Source organism: Athene cunicularia (assembly GCF_003259725.1).
Source record: "Athene cunicularia isolate RWA chromosome 1 unlocalized genomic scaffold, athCun1 chr1_part1, whole genome shotgun sequence".
In the NCBI taxonomy this organism is placed as follows: Eukaryota; Metazoa; Chordata; class Aves; order Strigiformes; family Strigidae; genus Athene; species Athene cunicularia.
Window position 1 is genome coordinate 29,303,963 of NW_020799091.1, and position 25,449 is coordinate 29,329,411.

Consider the following 25,449-nt stretch of genomic DNA (forward strand, 5'->3'; position numbering starts at 1 on the left):
CCCCCTCTTTCTTCTGAACTGGTATCATGCTCTGGACTAAATGATCTTGTTTGGTCTTCATCTACACTGAAGTTAAAAAACACTGTGAGGGGGCTCTACTGGTGTTCCTGTTTCCCACAGTTTCTGTCTCCTGCTGTAGCTTCTTCTGCTGCTTGAAATCTTCACCAGTCTGTTCCTTCTCAATGATGGCTGATTTCTGCAAATGTTGAGGGGCAACATGTGGAGGGAAATGAGACATCTAAATGGGTACAGCTTGAATAAAAGACTTCATTGCAAATAACATGAAACTGCTATTTGTGGTTTTTTTTGTATACCTCACCCCGATTCTGAGAGCACACCAGTAGTTTTATATGTATATATATGCTCGTGTATATGTGTGCATTCGTGTCTATGCATGTGTATGTATAAATATATTGCAATTGATATTAATGTATATGAATTTGGGACAGTGTTTATCAGTTCACTGTGGTACAGAGTACACTGTATTAATGGTAAGTGTTCTCATTATTCGTGGCCCTTTTAAACAGAAAAGATATATTGGGGGAAGGAGCCAGTATTGCCTCTTGTTTTGAGCATCACCTGGGAGAGGTGATATGCATAGTGCAGCAACAGTACTTCTCTGCTACTTCTAACTTTGTTATCCCTTTAAGTGCAGCTTGTAAAAGGTGTGGGTTGCTAGAGCTGTCGGTAGCTTTGGGAGCAAGCTGTGCACTCAGCACTTGGCAAGTTTAGGCTGCTGAGAGAATGATTTGTGTTCATTGAAAAATAACACCATACCTGAGGGACAAAACCAGGACCTGGGACTCAGTCCTATGAGCTTGCAGAAGAAAGCTCTTTCCTCTTCTTTTTTACTACACTTTTGACCTTTCCTGCACTAGGCAATGTAAAATCTTTTCACCAAGAAGAGCCATACCAGGTATTGGATGTGACCTGATCTTACGGCTCAGCTGGGTCTGTTCACTGTGGCTGAGCAGGTGGACAGCATTCATGGTCCTTGCAGAGTTGGTGGCTAATGGAAGACCCAAAGCTGCTTCCTGGCCAGCAATCCAGCAACTTTCAGTCTTCACTAGCTGCTTTCCCCTTTTCTCTGAACTAATCATCTGACTTGTTCAGGGGAATAGCAGGTATGCTTCTAATGTTTTCCTTATATTCACTTTTAATTTATGATCCCAAAGTTAAGCAAGCCACAGTGTTTCTATTTATGATCTTAAACAGCTTGCAGTAATTGTCCTTACACTAGAAGGGACAAAAAAAGAAGAAAAGCTAAATCTAGTGAAACTTGCAGCTGTGAGTTACTGGATGGTGCTCTCATTGCTGTCACAAGACTAACGTGCCTGCTGGGGTATTTATCTTCTCATGCGGGAACAGGAATGACACAACACCAATATGATGATCAGGTCGTTCATTTATTCTCAGATTCTGGTTACATTTATAGTATTCTATGTTCCATACACATGTGGTTATCCGTTTCTAATAGGCTGCATGCATTGTTCAGGCGCTTCTACAAGCATTTACATTGGTTAATTATATTTGCGTAAATAAAGCCCCAAACTTGCCAAAACTTCTTTATCTCGTATCTTTGTTCTGACCACAGCTGCTACTCCTTTTGCTGACCACAGGTGTTCATTTTTTTTTGCTATCTGTTGTTAACTTTGTCTTTGGCCCTGTACTTTCCCATCTACATTCTTTTTCACTGACTTTTCCTTCGGCTCTGTATGTTTCTATCTACGTTCTTTTCCCATCAGCTTTGTATTCCTGTCTGCATGCTTTCTGCATTAGCTTCCATCTAATGCAGCCCAGACCCCTACACATACCCTTCAATCTCCTGGTCTCCCCAGCATGTCCTCAACTTGTCATTGCCATGGCAGGTCTATTGTGGTTTGGAGCAGCCCCATGACTGGTGTCTGCAGTGATCAGACATGATTACCTCTGACACCTGCCATTTCCTTTCCTCTAAGAGCAATTGTGGACATGACCCTCTATTAGACAGGGTCCTTGAAACACCAAATTGCACAATTCCAAAGAAAATGGATTTAAAGCAGCTCCTGTCCTTGGTGTTCTTGGAAGGAAAATAATGCCAGTAAAGCACAGTGCTCTGTCAGTCTCCCTGACAGCTTGATACTACCCTTTACAAAAGGAAAACAAGACAAACCTCTCATGCCCAAAATAACCAACAACCCCAAACCCCAAAGTTTTCAACCATGTATTACTGTTTTCTGGTGTTAGGTCCTTGCACCTAGAGCTGCTTAACTGCATGTTCTGTGTGTTTAAAGCAGACTGCTCTCTTTTTACTTGTCCTTTGCCTTCTCCACTGCTTCTTGGCAGCTTGCCTATACACATCCACTGTGTTGCTTTGATGATTGATTGCTTTTCCACCACAGATCTCTGTCAAGCAATGTTTTCATACGCTGCCTCTAATACAATTAATGCCATAACCCTACTTTCCTAACCAATGCATCATTTGCTGGTTAGGGAATCCTTGTATACCTATCCTTAGGTAGTACCTAATTTATCATTGTTTTATGCAAAAGGTTTTTTAATCTAAAATTGCTGTTACCAAGATGTACTGGGCTGTGATGGAGTTAACATTCTTCAGAGCAGCCCCCATAGTGCTGTGCTTTGGATTTCTGTAAGAGTGTTGATTACACACTCTTTTGACAATTGCTTGGCAGTGCTTGCACAGCGTCGAGGGTCTCCCCGTTTGTCACTCTTCATCCCCTAGCGAGTAGGCTGGGAGGGGGGACAGCTGATCCTAAGTGATCAGAGGGGGATCCCAGACCATATGACATCATGCTTAGCAATAACATTGGGGATTTTGTTTTCCAAACTGACTTGGTCCATGACTGTAAGGGCATTGGTTTGCTTGTGGGTGGTGGTGAGTGACTGCCTTTGCATCACTTACTGAACTGTCTCTATGTTGACCCATGAGTCATCTTGCTTCTGGTTTCCTGTTCTTTCCCCTATCCTGCTGGGGACAGGGACAGTGAGCAAGCGGCTGTGTGGATGCTTGTGGAACTTTTTGTCTGCCAAACAAAAGTTCTGCCTACTTGTTTTGAAGTCATAGGCTGAATGATTCAAGGGGAAATGATCACCTAAATTCCCCGACCTAGGGCTTGGCACAGACAGGGCCTTTGAGATCTGAATTGCTTATTTTTATAGCATCTGACCCATGCTTGAATATGACCTGCCCATCTCAGTGTGTGTCTTGAGTTTTGCAAACCTGGATGGTGTTTTCTCTCTCCTTTTTCATATGCTTGGCTTCACCATCACATACTAATTCCATCTTTGTGATGAAGTTACTTGGGTGTCCTAGTTGCAATCACAGCTCTGTATTACTTAAGCATAACACACAGGTGAGGATGCATAGTTCCTGCCCAGTTCTTTCCAGTTCAACTGGAATAAAGGGGGAGGAAAACATACATATCCCACAGAGTGATGGGGACAACAGTAGGAACGAGGTGCCTTCTTCCCAGCCCCTTCCTTTTAGCTATATATTTCTGCCCTCTTCAGCTTTCATTGCAGATGACTCTTCTTTCATATTTAACATTCATCTTCACAAGCCAAGGCATTTCACAGACACCCTACATTTGTTTATCAACCTCTTCCTTGTTCCTTTTTTTAAAAGTAAAGCTAAAACCATCTCACTCACCTTTGGTTCTGATGTGCCGTCCCAAACAAAATCCCAACTGGTCTCCCTTGCTGATGGGTAACTGCTCTAAGTAGTTGTGATGTGTATCCTCTTTACAGAAGACATCCCATTGAAGAGCTGCTACCTTTGCCAGTCCAGGGCCTTGTGAGGCAGCGCCATTAAACAAGTGTTCTTCCAGCTCAGGGGAAACCTGGATCTGCCTTAATGGCATGTGAATGACAGTGAAACATGCTGGAAAATAAGCACTCATGACTTTTGATAGCCTTGGATGACTTGTGTCAAACCATCCAATTTCCTTCCATAGCAGAGTAATAGGTCTTGTAGATAAAAGAGAAACTGTAGATACCGTGTTGCTCAGGTTTTGTGAGGCTTCTGGTACTGTCCAATGTCATATTTTCTTATGCAAGCTGGAGAGCTTGGTTTGATGAAGCCATTAGCAGCCAAGCAGGCCAACAGTCAAGAAATAGCAGTTCACTGCAGTGTGGAAGGACCCAGGGAGCGAGACCATACTGTGATCTGTACTGGGTCTGACTATAGCTGGTGTTTTCCTTAATAGCATTGGTAATGTGAGAATATGCTCATTAAATGTATAGATGGCATAAAGCTGGGAGAGGCGGCATGTGCATTTGAAGAGAAGAACAAAATTCAAAATTAAAGGGTGAAATTTGAGAGACAAAAAGTGAAGCGTTTCACCTGGACTGTAGTAACAAACACCAGGGAACCAGTAGTCAGACAGCAGTTGCAGAAAAAGAGGGAAGGGAGATAACTAGGTGTATTGTTGTGGAAAAGGAATACATTTTCAAGGGATGAATAAAGAGAAAGATTGCTCTACTCGGTATCTTCAATGGAGTAACACAGGCAGTTTTCAGCATGTCTGGAAAGGTATAGGTCAGTTGGAGAGGATGAAGAGGAGGCCAGTATGACTGATCCAAGGTATGGAAAACCTGACCTGGGAGGAGACACAGAAAAACACTGAAGCTGTTTAGGTTAGAGAAAAGATGGCTGAGGGCAGACAAAGTTTACAAAAGGCTGTTAGAAAGAGGGTTAAGGAATAACCTGCTCTCCATGTTTGTTGCAGATAGGATGAGCAACACCAGGCTTAAACAGTAACCTCTGGTTGCGCTTAGACACTAGGAAGGGCTTTTAATGGTGAGGACTGCAAAGAACTAGGACAGCTTGCCTGGGATGCTGTTGTGTCTTCCCTGCAGAGGCCTTTAGGAACAGGGTAGAGGGGGTGGATTAGACCTTGCCAAATTCCCTTCAGCCCCGTTTTTCTGTGTTTAACTGCAGTGAGGAACTGTTGCCTTGCTGTTGGTGGTGAGGCAATCCCTCACCATTCCTTAGCTCTCTCCTTTATGGGACATAGGGAATGTTCTTAGCTGTGGGGGTGGATTTGTACCCATCCTCCAGGCAAAGCCTGTAGCACAGGTGCATCTTCATGCTCCCGGGGCTGAGCAGCTCCTGAGAAGCCTCCTGATGAAACTGCATTTATTGATTCCTGGACTAGCTTTGTTTTCCAGGACTGGTGTTGCTGAGGACAGCTTGACTTCCGTGGTTGTGTCTGAGCTCATAATTAAAAGTCAGGAATAGGTTCTCATTGACCCTTCTTTGGGTTGCCTTCCTCCAGAGTAGATACGTCTTGGAGAAAACTGGTTAGAGCAGTCCAAAACAGAAAGGCGGTGATCTATAAAATAATCAGGGTGAGCAATGAGGAGTCCTCAGCTTGATCTGGTTTAGCAGAACAGACATGCATTAGATCTTGCTTCTCCCCTGAAGCACATCCCTCCTTGTTCAAAATGCTTCCTTGTTCCTAGCTGGCAGAGAAGTCCATTGCCTCCCTCAGATTTTCAGCCTCTTTGACAGCAGATACTAAGTTCCTTCAATTCCCCTGAGACTGCTGCTCTCAAAAACCCAGTCTGCAGTCTCTAGTTACAGAGGATTTAAAGGGAGAGAACCATTGTGATGAAAAAAGAAAATAATGCAGAAAAAATGGAGAAGAGCAGTCTGGAACCACAGCTGGATGACCCTTGTGTTTAGCTGTGTTGTATTTGGGTGGCATTATCCAAATGTTTTACTGAAGTCTCTCCTGCTTTCCCAGCTCATGTTGCTCTGCTGTCCTTCACTGTGGGAAGCTGTGACTTTCTCAGAGGGCAGCTGGCTCTGCCCTGGGACTCTGCCTCTGCCGCCAGCTCTCTCTGGCCATGTACCCCCCTGGCCAGCACGGCTGCTGGGCTCAGGTTTCCCTCATTCAAGTAGTGTGCCTGGTAGCAGAGCATGGGCATGTTGCATGCAAGCAAGAACAAGGGCAGGAAGAACATGACATCATTTTCTATTAGCTAACAGTCCAAAAGCTGAGAGGTTTCCCTCCCCTTTTATACAATTTATGTTGCATTGCCCTGTATTATCTGTTTGCTGTCTCACTGATTTGCATACTTCACACAGGCTAAGATGGCTTCCTACACGTCTACCCATTTATATTGCTCTGAATAGTGCAAGTCGGTTGGAAGTATCCTGGTTTTACTAGTCTCTGCCTGCAATTACACATTTTCATCAGTATTATTAGTGCTAGCACAGCTTCTCATACCAGATCTATAGTCTTCTGCATTTAAAGATTCTCACCAGATAACATGCACACTGAGGGAGTTAAATCAGCCCAAACCTGCTGGAGTGGTGTTGACTTTGTGTTTAACCTTCAGAATTACCTTGTCCATTAGATTAATACGAGACACAACTTTATTTGAGGCTCTTGTCTATTTTCAGAGTTCATTTTCCTCTGCCTTCGTGACTTCTTCATGTCCTTTTTTAATTTAGGCAAGTCCTTACTTGACTGTTCTGAGGTATTTTGCCCATTTCAAGAAGGGTGGGAGATGCAGGACTTGGTGGTGGCTGGTTAGTAGGGAGTCAGCCAAGTCTGGATCTTTCTAGCAGCTTCAGGCAATACACCCTGCCCCAAGCATGAGCTAACACTAAGTTTATGGCAATTGTTCCTTGGAATAAGCAGAACTGTCTTGGTTTTCATTTAGATGTATTATAGCCTGGAAAGTTAACGAAATATTTGACAGATAGAGACTGGGATGCAGGGAACAGTTTTGATGGTCCCAGCCTGCATCTTGTAGGAGGTCCGAGCCATGGAGCCCCTTCTGTTTGCAGCACCAGCCTGCTGGGAAGGTGGCCATCCTGCAGGTCCTGCGTGCCAGGGTCCCACACCTCCTGCAGGCCAGGGTGAAGTGGCCAAGCAGCATTGTGGCTGCGTGCCACTCTCCTGGGCACCTTCAGGAATTAGAAGTTCACCCTAAAGGAATGGAGTAGGCTGTGAAGAGAGTCTTTGTCCTCAAGACTAGAGTTGAGATGAGATGATGCTGCGTGACTCAACATAATGCTGCCCAGATGAATTTTTAATCTCAGCAAATCTAAGGGTTCAAACTGTTTAAGGCCAGAAGCAGTAAAATTTTGACACTTGCTTTCTTCTTTACATTTTTTTGTCTTCAAATATTTGAAACCCTGACTGAATTAAAGACTGAGCTTCTGGTCACATTCTAGGGTCAGATTTTTGTCAGAAACTGCCTTTTCTGAATATTATACACCTGCCTCATGCATAGTGACGTTCACATGCACATGCTGAGCAAATAGACTATCTTTGGGAATGATAATGAAAATAAATCAAATGCCCCAAGTTGCTGCAGCTGCTAGGCAGCAATTGAAAAAGCAGAGACATATCTTGTCCCCTTGTTTGTGGTATTTGAACAGTACTCAAGCGCAGCACACAGCTGTGGCTACTCCAGGAAAACTCCCCTACAGCACACCTAAACCTCTGTGGCCACACACACACACCAGTCAATGAAATACATAAGGGAACTCTTCCTGGTTCTGAGACTGACTGCTGTGGAATTGCCTGTTCCCATGCTGTTATGCACTCTTCCCCCTCCAAAATGGAGAGGACACAGTTGAGAAATCACTCAGGAGCAAATGTTGCCTTCTGCAGTGAAACAATGAAATGACTAGCCCAGAGAACAAGGGGACGGCAGTGTGTATTCCTTATCTCGACTTTAGCAAGGTTTTCAATGCTGTCTCCCATAACATTCTCATAGAGAAAGGGATGAAGTGCAGGCTAGGTAAGTTGATAGTGAGGTAGATTCAAAATCGCCTGAACAGCTGGGCACAAGAATTTGTGATCAGCGGCACAGAGTACAGCTGGAGGCCAGTCAGTCACTAGTGGTACAGCCAAAAGGCCCATACTGAGGCCAGTGCTATTTAACATCTTTGTTAATGACCTGGATGCCAGAGTGCACCCTTAGCAAGTTTGCTGATGACACAAACCTGGGAGGAGCAGATGATAAATGAGATGGTTGTGCTGCCATCCAGAGGGCCACCAGCAGTTCTAGGGAGCTGATCCTTCCTCTCTGTTCAACACTGGTGAGGCACATCTAGAATGTTTGGTCCAGTGCTGGGCCCCCCCCCGTACAGGAGAGATGTGGGCTTACTATAGTGAGGCCAGTGCAGGGCCATGAAGATGATGAAGGGACTGGAGCATATCTCATTTAAGGAAAGGTTTACAGAGCTGGGACTGTTCATTCTGGAGAAGAGAAGACTCAGGGGATCTTATCCATGTGGATGAATGTCTGATGGGAGGAGTAAAGAAGGTGGAGCCAGGCTCTTCTCATTAGTGCCTAGAGACAGGACAAGAGGCAATGGGCACAAAGTGAAACACAGCAAATTCTGTTTAAACGTAAGACTTTTTTACAGTGCAGATGGTCAAACACTGGCACAGGTTGCCCACAAAGGTTGTGGAGTCTCCAGTCTTGGAAGTATTCAAAACCTGTAAGGACATGGCCCTGAGCAACATCTAGGATTGTTGGGTAAAAGGTGTCTTTGTGAAAAAGAGTTATTGGCATTCTAGTAAATTCAGCTTGAAATGAAGAATACTCTTCCAATGTGACAAATGGTGCTTTTTAAGCAGTACTGATTATTTGTCCTATCTATTTTACCACTTATTTCCTACTGGACCGAGAAAGTTTAGATTGTAGTGTGGGATACTTACACCACTGATGTCTGTAATGTCACAGAATGAAAGCTTCCAAAAGGAGACACGGAAAAATTAATTGCAATTAAATGATTATTTTAAACATACTCTGAGGGGGTTTTGCCTACTACTCACTTTCTCCAAACTTCCAGATTCTTGGATGAGCATTTTCCCCATTTTTATTACACTTAAACAGGAGGGAGGGAAAGTCTGAAGCTTGGATGGTAAATGCTCTCCTGGGCTATGTTTTTGATTCATATTCCAGCTGCTGGGTCATAAGGAGCAGTCTGAATTGCAGAACAGACAGAAGGATTCCCAAGGGAGGTGGCAGCCCTACTTTTCCATCAGATGAGGGACTGAATGGGGCACTTGAGGGAGCTATTCACCTTCCCAAGGAAGCAGTGTGGAGAAGGAATATCCACCATCCTCTAGAAAAAGAAACTAAATGGAAAGGATGCTTTTTAAAAGAAGTGTTTTAATTTGTTTTAAGGAAAAACAGTGCTATTATAGCTCTGCAAATAGAATAATTTGAAATACATAAAGCAGCGCTGTGCTATGGGTAGATCTTCTCTTGCTTATGCTGGAGTTAATACTGGAGTGACCCTAAATGTTATTGAGGTAAAATATACTCATAGATTTTGAAAGTCTGCTTTCAAGATGTGAGGATATTTTGCACAGAACTGTAGTGCATGTAGCTACCTATACCAGCAAGTAGATGCTGTACTGGGAGGAGGAAGGGATAAAAAACTAATTTCAGTGGCAGGAGGCCAGTGTCTGGTTCCCGTGATAATCAGAAGGGAAAACTGAGTTTGTTCAAGAGGAGCAGCAGCCTTACTCCAGGCTTTTCCAACGTGCCTGAGATCTCCCAAGTCAGGCCCCTGTCCTAAGTCTATGCTTAAGAGGAGTCTGTCTCTACTGATTTTATGAGAGACTGTCAGTATTAGGCTTTATGCCTCTTTGATTTCAGACCCTACGGGTGCCTGGCAGCTTATTTGGATAGCTAAGGATCTTTAATAGACAGGCCCTTTGCTCTTCATTGGTTTCATGTGAATGCCACCCAATTATTGAAGAAATGTCTGGTACTTACTGGGAGTGGGGAACGCCAAACACCAGGAGCAGAGTTAAGCACTGCAGATCATCTAGCCAGATGGAGATGTAACATGGTGGTCCTGGATGCCTGGGAGAGACCTCAGGGGCTTTGCATGAACACCCTCAAAATGCCAGTCTCTTCACTGGTGGAAAGGGAATGAAATCCCCTAAAAGCCAAGCCAGATTCTAGTTAAAGCAAACAAAAATAGCTAGTTAATGGACCTAAACTAGAGAAGTCTTTCATACAGATTTATAAAAATATGTTAGGGAAACAAAAGAAAATTACATTTAGCTGATTTACTCTAAGATCATCTTTTCTCTTACTTTGCACTTGGCCATGCTTGCTTGCCCAGCTCACACTTTGTATTCTGAGACTGATTAAATATGCTACTATTTAAACCCTTCTTTAAGGTCTTCAATGGGATCCCCTTTGGATTTAAATCTTCCCTAGATTCCTCCTTCAACCCCACTTTTGATGGATCTTTAACCCATGGTGAAGGTCGTGCCTTCTCCATATGGGAAGCACTCATACTCCTTCCTGCAGCAGATCAAGTGTCCTCTTACGTTCTCGATGCCATCATGAACAAATCATTAATCCACAAAGAGCTGAAAGGTTTTTCTGTCCCTGAGAAGGCATGGTGGAAATAGCAAAGTGAAACATCTCTAAGCTCTCAACCTTGTGTTTCCTATTACTGTACAAGCTGTCAGTCATACCTGATACAAGAAATTAATGTGAGTGTTTTATTGCTAGTTTCCTGATGAGACCAGGCATGTTGGTACTCTTTTGCCTCATGGATGTAGCAACCAACTGGAGGTAAGTGTCTTCTTGCCAGGCCATCTCTGTCTCAGAAGAATAGAGAACATGACAGAGGGGGACAGGGAGAGTGTTGGGGTGGCTTTTCTCCTTCCCAGTGCAGCCCCAGTCTTTGAAGTACTTGGGAGATAGGGACCCACCATCCTACTGCAGATGGGAACCAAGCATCTTTGTTATGATGCTGGAAGGATGAAGGCTGGGAATCAAAACCCACCCAGGCAGATGTGCACGAGGATGCTGGAATTGTGCTCCACTGGCCTGGAAAACGAGGGCAAAAAGGTTGGTTCCTCAAAGAGCCGAATGTGCTGTTTTCTAAACTAAAGTAATTTCTTGGCTGTCAGTGACAGCTCCTATTTAGGAGGATCCTGTTTTATAGCTACAAATGAAAAGAGCTGCTTGGCAGCTGGCCAGCAGCACAGCTACTTAATTTACCAATGAAAACTTTGAGGAAATGGGGAAAGTTTGCTAGAAAGCAGGTCTGCTATACAGCAAACTGTGTTTCTTCTTTATGCAACTGAAAATAGAAGAAAAATTTGAAGGATGACAGAAATATATTTTGTGTTCCCAGATTTACTGAACTGTACAAAATGAGTAACTAGAATATGTGGAGTAACTCTGCATTTACCTTTGTCCCTCTTCTCCTAAGTGCCTTTGTCCCTGACTGACAGCCATGAGGACCACCTTAGACCTCCTTGGCTTTAAGGCAGTCAGGCTCTTGCCCTTTGTGTAAGGGTAGAGTAGTTCCAGCCTGCTACATCTGGAGCCCTGCCAAAAAAAAAAAATATAGATAAAAGGTAATTTCCTGAATGTCTCCTCCTGGGATGCATCTCACTGCCTGGAGAGCGAGTCTTCCCCATTGCTGAGAGCTCAGAGGCCACACCAGAGGGACACTCACATCCAAGCCACTAGGAAGAGACCATTTTATTAATGATGGTCCTTGTTGCTAGAGCATGCTTTCTTCTGGAGATTCTCCTCATAAAAACTGCCCTTCATGCTGCCTGCTGACACCTGTCAGCTTTATAGACTTTGCAATGAGTCAGTCACCGAACTGGGCTTAGTAGTGTAAATTTGCATTGGAATAATAATCATTATGTGACTCCACTGACATACATCTCAGTTGGCAACCCTCCTTAAGCATAGGCTCATGGGGCACTCCATATCCTCCCAATCTACCTCAGCTTACCCCAGCTGGTGGAAGAAATAAATTCTGTGGGTTTTATTTTACGTCCCAACATTAGCATTGCATGTTGTTTAATTACTGTTGATTTTGGAAGACCCAGGTACCAAACTTTGTGCTCCACTCCCCTTCACAGTCAGCTGTGCCTTATGTCCCCAATAATTCCAGTTGCCCCCTCTTCACCCACACCTATACCCAATGATTTCTCTAAAACTTCTGCAAAGCCTTTTGAGATTTCTAGCCTGAGATTCTGCAGCAGAAGGAAAGTTAAAATTTAGGGCAATATTAAGTTAATTAAACTTACCATCTGATGAATAACACAAGGAGTACTGTGCAGACCACATTATTCATTTTTCATGTTTTATTCAGTAAAAACTCCATTTTTAATGCACTTAGCATTACTGGAGAAATTCTACCCTGCTATGCTAGAGTTTCATGGCACACAAGCGTTTCTGGAGTTCTGTATTTAAAGTCAAAGTAGTTTTCACTCAAGCGGTAAAAGATGCAAAATTAATAAAAAAAATTGAGAAATCTCTGGTTTCTGGGAAAGAAAAAACAGTCAAACGTGGGGGACAAAATTCCTATATGGTTAAATGAATTACTTTTAATTCATCACCTTTTCTATTATCTCATTTCCTAGAACTCCTGCTATTCTCCTCAGCACCAGTTTTGTCCATAGACAAAGTGGCAGTTCACCTCTTAAAGGTTTTTCTAAGGGTCTCGGTGCTGAAACCTTGCTGCACCGTTGTGGCACAACCCGGTATTATCTGTACAGCTCTGCTCCTGACCACACTGCACAAAGTCATTATTTATGAATAATGCAATGAAATACTACATGGTATAAAGTTAGGATTGGTGAGGTTGTGTGCTCCTTCAGGTTGATTTTTTTCTTCAAGTGCAGCCAAGCAATAGCTAAATGACATGGTTCAAAGAACTATGGATATTCAATTCCAAGGGGACTGTGGATTATGCTCTGAAAGAACTAGCGCAAAATGAAATTATGGGCACAATAACCCAATGCATGCTTTGGAAAGAGGCAGTGGGAATGTAACTTCCCTTGGAGAAAGGAAGGAAATTAATGAAAACTGAAAACATGGCACAGAGACAGCATTATTAAGAAATAAGGCATAAGGAAGGAATCATTAGGAAATGTGCAGCTATGGCTGCAACACAGCACAAGGGAGAAAGGGAGATCAAATGAGCATATTAAGTGCTTCCTCGCTTAATTGCTACATTTATTAAAGGTTATTGTTGATACAGGGATGGGTAGACCTTCAAGCAAAAGCTGCTGCTGGATGAGAGTGTTGAGTTTCACTTTAGTGTTCAAATTTAGTGCCTTTCCTGGTGCAAAGTGCAGAGTTGCAATTCAACCAGCAAAGCCGCCTTCTTGCTAAATCCCTCTGCTCAGAGGAAGAAAGGACCAGGTAGCTCAACCTCTGTGGAAAAGCACTCACCCAAACTCCTCAGGACTGCTGTTATCACCCTAGGAGTCTTGATAATTTCTTGTATGTCAACATTCATCAATTCCTCTGAGTTTTTCCAGATACCATCTAGGTTTGACAGGAGGAGAAAAAAACAGATCACTCACTTAATAGTGAATGAAATATTTTGATGCCTTGCTATTAAAAGAGAAGTAGTTTGAAAGAGAGCTACGCATCCAGCATGCTGAGTCTGTGGGTTAGTGCTGAACCTGCTGGGGAAGAGGTGGCTGTGGGCCAAGATCCCCAGCATCTGTGGTGGGTGAAGCTGGAAAAGGAGGAGGAATACTGCAGTGGCTGCAGTTGGATTTCCCCCACCCAGCTGCCTTTCATCTAGGAGCTGTGGCCGGTATCAGTATGGCTGAGGAACTGTGATGGCATCCAAAGAGCCTTGAGCACAGCGGAGACCCTTCCCTACACCCTGTTCAAGCTGCAAGGTTAAGAGGAGGTTCTGCAATACCATTCTTCTGCCTTCAATCTACTCTCCTCACTGGGGCTAGATCTCCCAGATTATGGGCCATTTGTGTCTGTGGAGAAGTGCAAAGGTGCTTGTGGACAGTCCAGCAGGGTTGGATTGTTTTAGAGGTGAGACTGCATTAGATGTTGGGTTTGCCAGAGCTGGAAAACAGCTTTTTGCTGCAATATGTGTCCATGTGAGTGCTTATGCATGATGCCTTCTGCATCCAGGACAAGAAGACATCATGTTCACTTCTACTATTTATCTTTTTCTCCGTTTCATCCTTCCTCTACCTCATTCTGCCATCTGCCACATTTATGTTCAGCAAAGTCTTGCATTTACAATATTATTTTCCTGACATCTGGAAATAATGTCTAAAATCTGCATTTTTTAAAAAAACTGCAACAAGCACACCCTCGTCCAGGAGAGCTAAGGTTATTCTTCTAGACCAGAAGAATAGACCAAAGACTTCTTTATTTCCCTTTTAAATCAGAGTCTTTTCTAGTTCTCAGACACTTCATGAATTTTTATCTTCTATACTGGCATTCCTGTAGCACGATGGTTGGTAGACCTTGCCAGCATGCTTCAAGCCAGAAGCCTGGGGAGCATCTTTAGCATCAAAAATAAAACTCTGTTCCTGTGGCTGTTTGAAGAAAGGTGTGAAAAGCGGACTTTGGTAGTGTGATATTCAAGTGCTGGAGTGCCCAGAACAGAGCTGCTGTTTCCAGGAGAAGAAATCACAAGGCTGAGTGACACCTAACCAGTGAAGGAGGGAGATTTGTGTGCCTCAAAGCAGGATTAGCATTCTTCATCAGTCTGAGTGGGGAAATGAGAAACAACTGAAAGCATTCCTGAAATAACTGTCTACCTGCTACTGTGGTATTTATACCATCTCTTTGATATCTGTTAGCTGGGGCCTTCTCTTTAGAAGAGATGGTGTGAAAATATTGAATACTTTTTAGTAACTTATTTAGGTTCCTGCTCAGGAAATGAGACATAGTTTCTAAATCAACTTTAATCTGAAAAGGCTTGAACCTATGTTTCCATTTTCTCATTTTTACTAAACCTTGCAGACAACAATAACTAAAAAAAAAAAAAATCCACTCAAAGGCTAGTCATTTGCCTCATGGAAAAGGCTGGCTCCAAAAGCTGATAATGTTTCAATTATAAAGAGATTTCAGGAGATGGAGACCTGTGATAGCAGGAGACTAAAGGTGACTTCAGGAGATCTCTCTCCTCTGTTCTCAACCAAGTCCAGACCTCCCTCAACATCTGCATCTATCAGGATGTTTAACCCAAAACCTGAGGGTTCTCAGTCCTAAGGGGATAGGACAGGACAGCTAAGAAGACACAGAATATGGTATACAGGGTACAGTGCTAGAATGAGGGTTTGGCTTCAGAGTTGCCATGGGTCTGAGCGGGAGCTGTTGTCTGACCCTTGCACAGAAGGAAGGTACTGCTGACAGCTGCTTGGAGATACTGACCCTGTCACCTGCTGGCGTCAGGAAGGAGCTGCAGCTGGAAGGTTCTGCATTTGTAGCTCCTGTGCCCTTTGCTGGTTGCTCAGGCTTGCAAGGCAACTCTTGTCTTCCCCAAGTACTGAGCTCCCTCTGAGCAGAGAGCACCAGCCACATCCCGTGGCAAGAATATTGGCCTGAGAAGCAGCAACCTGGCTGTGGGTAGTGGTGGTACAGCAAGTGACCACACACTGGCCTGCTTTGAGCACTTACACAGAAAGAAATTTTGCCATTGAAAGGTAAGATGAATGTAGCTAATGACACACTGATGCAGTGCCCAGAACTTCTCAGCATCTTGTGCTCGAAAACATTTGCATGACCATGCCCTCAAAACAGAGACATATTACACAATGACAACTCAAAAGGATTATAAAACCATGTTTAGTTTACAGTGTGTTGTGTGGGCTCGCTGACCTATTACTCAGAGTGATATTTTTCATTTACTGGCCATGTAGCATGGTTTGATTTATAACATGCAGCTTTAGATACCAACCCTGCCAAAGAACACAGTCATGTGGAGTGGTCAGAAAAGCCACACTGCATGTCTAGAAAGTGGGTCTCTTTCTTTGGACAATGGGCCTGTGGGGTAGATGTCTCACTGAAGGATCTGAACACTCTCAGCATGGTTTCACTGAGAGGGGAGGGAGATCTGCGCCTTCTGCATTCAGCCTGGAGATGAGGCTCTTGCAACAGCAACTGCTTTGCCTTTTGCATTGCTGTCAGAGTAGTGTCGCTGGGAGAAAATTCCAAATGGGGACAGCTCGTGGTCATGAATTATACAATTCCCTGCTTTCACATTAGGACTCTACAGCAGCCATGGAAATCCAAGGTTGACGGTTCAAAGTGACTCTCCTGTGTCTCTTGTGTTGCAAACATGGGGAGAGAGGTGATGTTATGTACTCAAATGGGCTGTTGGACTGAATAAATAGATGCTTTTAGATGCAAAGTTCATACAATGGCATTTGAGGATGCTATTTCATAATAAATTCTGTGAATAATAAGACATCACTGAAAGCATTCAAAAGTCTACATAGTAACCCAGGATGAGGGCTTTGAGAGAGACTTGCAGCAATAATCATAAATGTCAGCACTGTTTCGAGGAGGCGGATAGTGGATGAGTGCCAACTGATAAGCTCTGGTTTTGTTTTTGCAATGTTTACCTTGTTTGTCTGGGTTGCCAGGCTGAAATTCAAGAATCAATCAGCAGGCTATAATGGACGTATTTTCATTATGCCACAAGGAGCCTCCAGCATCTTTCACTCATGTATTATTCACAGAAATGGATGAACAATTAAGTAATCTACTACAGCATGCAAATCCCAGGATATCTGCACAGCTTAAAACTACACTGAGGTCCAGGCAAAGCCCCCAGTGTCCCACAGTTGCCAAGGCAAGACAAAAATTTTGTGTTATTGGAGCAGTGTAACCACCTGACACATTCCTTTTAACTCAAACACTGGGAGACTGCTGGACACAGAGGTGCCAAATGTCTGTGCTGAGAGGTCTTTGAAGTACCTTCAAGATGGACATTAAGATCCTTTCCATCTCTAAACAGTTCAGGGGACATAGTCTCACTTTAAGAACTGAGCAGTCACCATGGAAAGACAGAGGATGCTTATATTTGTCTGCCACATAAAATAAATGTTATGCCAAAACTACCTGTTTGTGTAACAGTGGGTGAGGCTAATGTTATATGAGGAACCCAGATAGAGCTATTCCCAATTATTCTAATGTTTTCCAAGTGTTAGCAAAAGTGTTTCCCCATTTTTCTTTTATATGTACATTAAAAGTTTATTCTACCAGGGAACTCAATATTAGCATTCATTGAAAGTCAGCTGGGAACGGTTTATATTTATTTTCCAGGATTTCACATATAAAACCTTGAAGACAAATGCTCTGCAATGCTTTCTGAAAAGCCCATAAAGACAGAAATATAAACTGTGTTTTGTGGGAGACATTGGCTGGTGTACAATGGGCAAAGCAGGGAGCGTGCAGGAACAGCCCCACTGCTTACTTTGGAGAGCTGGATACTGTTCTGCCTCTGCCAGAGATGCAACACATGAATGTTTTTCAGTCGAGAGTTTCCCTGCTCACATGCTTCTTATTTTCTGGATAGCTTCACTGTGACTCAGAGCCTGTATGCTAAGAGCTGAAACTCTGGTCAGTGGGAGATGTTTATTTTTCTGACTGTGCATGTAAAGTGCTGTTTAATACCAACTACTCAAAGATCCGACTCTGGGTCTCCCAACCTGAGGAACTGGAATTTGTGAATGTCCCTCAGTACCTTGTCTTGTCACTTCTCCTCTCACCTGTGAAATGGAAAAATGCTCCCTTGACACAAAGAGTCTTCGTGTGAAGAAATCAAATGGCTTGATTCTTGTATTTCAGCCTGGCGAACCAAACAAATCAAATGGGATAATGATGGGTCCATACAAACATTTTCGTAGTCAGAGGAAGGGCTTAAATACCGCGCTATGTGTCAAGGGGTGAATTCTGAGCAACAAGAAGAGACCAATATGTTGACTTCTGTTCATAAGCTGAATGCCATCCAGGGCGTGCAGTGAGTGAGCTGAGTGTCCTAAGGCAAAAAAGACCCTAAGGCAAAAATTTTGTCATTAAATGCTAGCACAACACAGATAAACAGGAGGGGTAAAATGCAGCCTGCACAGGGCTGCCTTTATTGTGTTATTTGCTACAAATTCCCCAGGATGCTGCTGCATGTTCCCTGGCTGTTGTCCTTAGGGCAGCAACAGGCACTTGAGGAAATGAAGTGTATCCTGAAAATAGTTTCTGGGTTTATTTACTTTGTGTTGACTTCGTCTGTGTTTTTATGGCTACAGACTGGCATGTGACTGCATATACGTCTTTGTTTTTTTTGGACCCATCCACAACTGAAAGTCTTTTTCCCTTAAAACTACTCAGAGGTTTAGTTGTTCAGCTTGTTTGTTTGTTTTATAAAAACATGGTATATTTCTTTACCTTGGTGACTTTTGTTACTCTTTCCTTTTCCCAGCCACCTTGACAGCACAAGGCTAAATCCTACTGAATTATTGTTTTCTTTGTATTTTACAGCAAGACTCTTAACTCTCCAAATAAGGAAATGAAAAGGGGAAAGAGCTCATGGTTTCCATCTGTTGTAAAACTTCTCACTAAAATTGCTGCCCTATAAAGCTGCACCATGCTACAACTTGATCTGAAACACTGCTTAAGAGAAGGAGGAAATGGACTGCTTTTACAGCATGTCTTTATGGAAAAGGAAAAAAATAAAAAAAAAAAGAGATTATTGCAGCCAGATGTAAAGATTTGACCCTGATCAAGGATGAGGTGGAAGAGTCCTCAAGGTCCTATGCCCGAGCCTTTACAGACTGCTGTCATTTTGAAATGTTGCTATGCGCTACACACTGCCATAGTTTGACTACTTTAGAAATTACAAGTTTTCTTTCTATTTTTAATGCCTTTTAAAAAAAGTTACTAGAGTAGCATAGTGAATACTAATTTTTTAAAAAAGTAAGAAACACTTTAAAAATATGTTTAATTTTGTTCTAGGAAAGAAACAGTCTGGCTTTAGCCATCATGCTCCCTGGGCAAGTAGAGGGATGAAAACTGGTCATCCCTTGACATCACCAGCAAATTAAGACACGTACGGCACTTCCATTTCTTGATCAGTCAGACCCATACTGGAATCCTAGGTACCATTCTGGAATCTTTTCAAAAAGGTGCTGGAAAAAGATATCAGAAAAGAATCTCCTCATGGGAGATTCACTTCACTAGCAACCAGTGAACTCTGATTGCTACCAGACCAGTTTAAGGGCAGATTGGCCTCTCTAGGCATCCCGCACTTAAAACGGACTCTCCTAACATAAATCTAATAATAATCCAGAAGAAGAACAGCAAGAAGGCAGCTAAGAAAATACAAGACCTAATTCCTTTTCCAGCTTTCTGTCTGTTGCCTGTGGTGACAAAGCATATTGGTTGATGCATCCCTTGCTACTTCTAAGTATGCATCCAAGTGAGTTTGGTGGTATAAACTAGTATTCCTCAAACTTTTTGCAAGCCTAATACCTTTTTCACCGCAGCTGTCTTCTTGAGATAACCCTGCTACACCCTTTATACTTTTAGTTGCTGGCAGCATCTCAGTTCCTAAAAGTGGGATAGGAGAGACAGTTGCAGAGGTTCACTTTTTTTGCCCTGCTCTGGATTAATACAGCTGCTACTGGCAATCACTCAGCATAGCTTCATTTCCCTGGTTTTCTTCTCAAGGTTTTAATGACAGGAAGAAAAGTAATAACCAACACGCATACCTCTCAGAAGTTTTTATAACACCTCTGAATTTTTTCTTAAGATTTTTCTAATCTTCTGTGACTCACTTTGAACTTTTTTTGTGGAAGCCTTCAGGATTTCAAATCAGTGCTTCCCTTTGCACACACAGAGCACCTGTATTACTTGGTGGACTCCAGCCTCAGATGTTTGTTTCCATCCTTCCTGAAAGCTGCTCACGTGTCCTTTCTGCATTCTCTGGCATAGCAGAGCAGTGCATCCATCCTTTATAGTCCAGGCACAAAGACAGATTTACTGAAATAAGAGAAGTCATTCAAAGCTTGGGGTTTTTTTTGAACTATACTGGATGATTGAAAAGAACTCTATAGAAATATTTCAAAAAAACCCCTACAATAGTTTTCCTCAGGCCACCTGTGGCATATGTGAACCAGACAAACTGGTTTGTTTTCAGTCATTTCATTTTGAAAGGTTTCTCACCAGCAGTACTCACAGAGGTTCATCCTTCTCAGATCGCCTGAAACCAAATCAGAAGCTACTTTGTTGTTTAAGAATCATTACTTTAATTTCTATCTCACTTAAAGCACATATTTACTCTCCAGTGGTTCAAACTTAAACAAGTACAATGGAGCTTGAAGCAGAAGAACAGCATGAAGCCCATAATAAAACCATACCAATTTTGTGGAGTCCTGTTTTTTGTTCAGGGAGATGGTTTGTGTTCACATAAAGGCATCTTTATTATTTTGTCTTTTAAAAGCTGGTTGCTACTGAAATGCAATTCACTCCTCTTTTCAGGAAGGTCAGTACTGCAGATCACTAAAGAGTGCCATATTAAAACAAAGCATCTGCTCTTCACAAGGAAACCTAGAGGTAGGTGTCAACCAGCATCAAAATTTGAAGCAGTGTCTAGGGCAGTCTCCCTTCTCTCCTGTCTCTCCCTTGACCTTTTTGTCAGTCAGGGGACTCATGCTGCCAGCTGACCTAACCCTTGGGAAATATATTCCAAGTGCTGAGAGCTCCTTGTCCTTTCCCTCAGCCTGGCTTAAATTAGCCTCATCTGTTTCCCTCCAGTTCTTCATTTGCACGGAAGTGCACTGGCAAGCCCTGTGCCTAGCAAGAGTTGCTGCTCTGAACTGATTTGAGGTTAATTTCCTTTGCCCTGTGCCTCATAGCCATGTGAGTTGAGCAGAGGTATCACTAGGAACTATGCACAAGATCGCTGATGATGCAGACTGGAAGGGACTTCAGGAGGCCTTTATTCCAACCTCCTTCTCAAAGCATGGTCAACATCAATTTCATATCACACATGACTGATCTTATTCTTAATCTTTTCCTTCTCTGATTATTCTTCAAAAAGAATTATTTGTAACTGTTGAGACTGGTCATCTCCTCTTCATAAATGTGGTCAAGCACGCAGGACAGCAACAATTGCTATTCAGCAGCTATTTCAGTTGCATGGGTTAGATTTCCTACCTGTGACCCACTGGAGAGACTGACTTTTAAAGCAAAATGTTCACATCAGAGATGTATGAAATGAGAGTCTCAAGTTGGCCACAAATAACTGAGACAACTGTGATAATTGCTTGCTCTTGAAAATTTTTCACAATCTCTCCAATAAAACTCCTTTCCTCTGAGTTACTACAGAAAAAATGCTGCAGGTTGTGTCAGGTCTTTCATTTCTTTTAGTCCCACACAGAGTGTTCAGAGGTGGTAAATAGAGAACTGTGTCTTACTGGGTACAGGTATAGATGGTAACTATTTTGAGAACAGGTAGCTGGTTTGATTCCGGACCCCAAATGCTTTACAAATTGTACGTCTGAGGCAAAGGATTCTTGCAAATCTGGTGGGAAGAAGCTTCAATTATATATAGTCATGAACAGTGCCCAGTAAAAAAAGCAGTTTTGATGTATTGTGTTGTTTCTAGCAGGCAATCTATCTCTTATCATAACCCCAAGACATCTATGTAATGAGGTCATGTTCGAGTATACGACCCTGTCAATTCTGCAAATAACTGACAAAATCCTATGCACACTTCTGCTATATCTCATTCAGTAGGGAGCATTCCTGGTTTGATTAACCTAAGAGGGAAGCACTATTATCTCTGGGACTATTGTTCTGTTCTGTAGAAGGGATTTTTCATTATAAGTAGTAGATATTTTTAAAAAAAGACATTCTAAGCAAAAAAGAAGTTACCTTTCTTCCTCTTCCCTGTAACTTTTTCAGAGACAAAATTACATCCCTGACTATACAATTCCTCGTGTTTACTCATTGCCAAGAGAGATGTTTCAAAAGGACGTTGCTTTTAGAATAAAAAAGAATGCAAGAGACTCCATATAAGACAATTCCACACTTTTTTGATCTATCAGTTTTGAAAAAGGAAATCTTCCAATGTGAAATTCACCCTTTTCTCACCACATCTGCCAAGGCTCTGTGATTAAAGTGATTCAAATGGAGATGCTTTAGCTTTTTTGATTCAGAGCTGTCTCCATTTCAAGTGCTCACATGCTTCTTCTCATAGTATCTTCTTGGGTTTTCACTGACATTGATCACCTACCAAATTATACCAGCGGACTAATACAATGATTTTGTGAGTAAGGTGGGTAAATCTTCTCTGAAGCTGCTGAATACCACCCTATGTGTTCACCTTGATGTGAAGAACAGCTCTTCTGGGTTTGCATTTAACTGATGTCCTGTCATGTTGGCCAGGTCCTTTCTGCTTCAGGAAAGATGACACATCATAACAACACTCTTGAAGCAAAGCCATAGTAGTCTTATGGCACTTTCTGAAACACTGGAAATGGCTACTGAGCTGTTTTGGGCAAAGTCACATAGGTATGATTTCCCACTGTAATCCTAGGTAGGTGCAATATCTCTTGTAACCCTAGTGATGTATTGCATCTCCATGATTGTATGCTACCAAGAGATTTTAGAAAGCAATTCTTCAGGATGTATACATAAATACTAATTTATCTTTTTTTCACATCTGCATCTTGTACCTGTTTTTACGCTAGTAGGTGGCCATGTTTTGCCTCTCAGCCATCATATAGCCCAGTATGCCTCCCAGGCATCATACAGCTGCTCAAGTATCTCTTGTTCTGCCATCTTTGACTATGTGAGAACTCTTCTCATTTTCTGCTTGTCACACAACCACCCACAAGAGCCACAAGAGCCCTTTATCAGTTTTCCATGAGGAACTCTGCAGGTCCTTTTCTTGGTTCCTAACCTTTTCTGCTTTGGAATATCCCTGGTGCCTCTGTCCACCTGTGCATTCTCCTTGGCTTGCTGTGTGAAGGACAGGTCATGAGCCGTCCTCTCTCAGGTGCTCCCAAGAAAGTCTCCATGCTCCTTTCAGGGAACCTCCAGCAGGATTCAAACCTTCCCTGAGAAAACTCCAGGCTGTCCCTGCCTAGTCAGAGCTCAACAACATGTCCTACATGTGCATTACTCTCGGTTGTTCTCCTTCATTTAACTGAAGATATATGCAATGCTACTGAGGTCTCATTGTATTATTCTTCATTACTGATTATTTGTGTTATGTAGTTGAGAGAATAAGGGCAAAGAATAGCAGAAGGGTCTTGCTGTCAGACCAGTAGTCCTGGAGTCAGAGAGATGAGAGCAGTGCTGAGAGGTTGAGCTTGATTTATTGCTTATCAATCTGGGAAGTCAGAAGGCCAGAGAAAGTGAAGAAAGCCAAAAAAGAGAAAGAACAGGGACAGCCCTAGTTAACTTGATAGGCACAGGCTGGGATCCTGTGCTCTACCCCAACAGAGTCAGACATAGTTAACAGTAGAGATGTGACACTGTGCCATTATATGCATCAAACACATATATAATGTCTTTAAACGATAAATTAATGAGAAAAAAAGCATCACTTGATTTTTTTCTTTGCACAATAGCATATGGTTAACACTACTGAGAACAAGCATTTTTATATATATGGGATTCTTCAGGAGGAAATTTCCTACACAAATTCATAATATTGCAATGGCTGGAGAAAGAGATGGAATGTTTCAGAGCTCATATGCATTGCTAACAAGTGACCTTCTTTGTTAGCTGGTTTAATAAGACTGACAAACAGAGTTTTAGTGCAACTTCCCTACTGATAAATCCATAAGAAAAATGTCAGTGGTTGATGTGTTGTGGCAAAATGTATTCATCTTCTTTATAAGCCTTGAGCTGCCAGTCTTTTTCATGCACAGCTAGCAAGAGCAGATTTGATTAAGTGATCCAGAAGGCTCAAGCCACTATATTAGTTTCTTTTTCATGAACTTTACTGAAATCCCCCTGATCAGGAATAAACACAATTACTCAAACTGCCTTTTGAAAGGCATGAATGGCTGGGGCCAAATGAGTCATGTCAGACTACAACCATAAAAGCAAAGTATGAAAAGATGCAATTTATCACACACATTGTAACCAGTCTCCTTGGATAGGCTCTCTTCAGATTTCATTAAGAAAATTCTAACAAGTGACTGTCATATTTCTACATTTAGTCTCATTTTTTCTCTATCCCCCCCCGCCCCCCAACTTTATTTTTCCCTGGGAACAGAACACCCAGAAAGTATGTTTATTTTCTGTTTAAAGTTTTTGCATGTTCCTGCCAGTGGAAGTCTGTTGAAAATGAATTAAAGACTTCTTGTGAAAGTTCATGTTCAGGACTTTACCACTTACCTCATGTGGACGTCCCCATAGGATTCCTGGTTCCATTACACAGGGTGCTATGTAAAATTGGAGGAGGACAAAGTAGTCTTCCTAGTTCATAAGATAAAAACCTATGAGCAGCTGGTGAATCAGTCTGGCTTTTGGATACCTTGTGCACATATTGCCGTAGTTGTAATTACATTCTCCTAAACAGGCGCCTGCCTCTCTCCTCCCCACAGACAACTTCGGGATGTTTAACAATATCTCAAGGTAAATAGAGCAACGGAGGCAGGAATAGCCTTCTCAGGCAGGCCACTTGTGCAGAGACACTCTGCTCTCTGTATGCCAGAGATTATACCAAAGTACTCTTGCAAATGGATTGGAAAAGCCCCAAAGGTCAAGCACTATTTTGAGGAAATCCAGAGGGATATTACCTCTGCCTGATGTCAGTGCTGGATAAGACAGACACAGACATGCAGACTCCTCTTCCTCTGAAGACCTTTGAGGACACCTGCCTCATCCTCTGTGCTCTAGGTGGGGAGCTCTGGCACTTATTTTAGGGGCTAATTCAAGCACCTACATTCCGAATGTGAAATGGATCCCTCCACTGCTTTTGTATTTATAGCCAAGGGCAGTAGGAATGAACCAGCTGAGTCATATCCCAGCAATTTGAACTTTACTTCTACCTGGCAGGCTGTCTTGTTGCTATTTTGAAGCAGGTCAGACCCTTCTGGAAGCATTTCTATAGCACCAATCATTATGCAATTCTGCATGCGAAAGCTCACAGAAAGCACTGCAATATTCAAATACTGTGGGGGGGTTTATCTCATGTCAAATATAAAATATACAACTATTTAAACAAGCGGATAGTTTCTCAGTCTAATATGTGACTAATTTTTGTAAACCATTTATTACGCAAGTCTGTGCTTTAATTTAATTTCTGTGCCTCATTAAGGGTTTTTGACTTCAGTCCTGATAAGAACTGTTTTTTATTCTTTGAAATGATGTTAAGAAAATATTCAGCTCTTACAGAGGAATTAGGAAAGAAAATAAACCGTTTTCCTAGTTTGAATAGATATTTAATTAAAGTGACGTGCCTTGGGCAAAAATCTAATTAATACATCATCTCTCTATAACTAAAATTAATGAAAGGATTATGACTACTGAGCTGCAGAAGGGACTGAAAATTTCTTTCCTCTCTTCTTACTCATTTTTTCTCTGACTATCCATCATTATTTTCTCATTGGAAGAGGGAAGCTTTTTACCCGATCATTCAATTTTAATGTGTACTGATGGATAATTCCCTGCTAGCTCTGCTGCTCCACCAACTTT

The 25,449-nt window shown here is 42.4% G+C and overlaps 2 long non-coding RNA genes across 2 annotated transcripts; both read right to left on the reverse strand.

Moving 5' to 3' along the window:
- LOC113484479 lies at positions 1–2,736 on the reverse strand. The gene is made up of 2 exons (XR_003399235.1): positions 1,815–2,736; positions 1–1,334 (listed from the first exon to the last, which is right to left on the reverse strand). It is a non-coding gene; the product is annotated as an uncharacterized LOC113484479 (long non-coding RNA).
- A 6,518-nt stretch (positions 2,737–9,254) lies between these two features.
- LOC113484474 lies at positions 9,255–24,439 on the reverse strand. Its single transcript, XR_003399233.1, has 3 exons — positions 24,148–24,439; positions 13,204–13,299; positions 9,255–10,383 (listed from the first exon to the last, which is right to left on the reverse strand). It is a non-coding gene; the product is annotated as an uncharacterized LOC113484474 (long non-coding RNA).
- Positions 24,440–25,449: the final 1,010 nt, after the last annotated feature.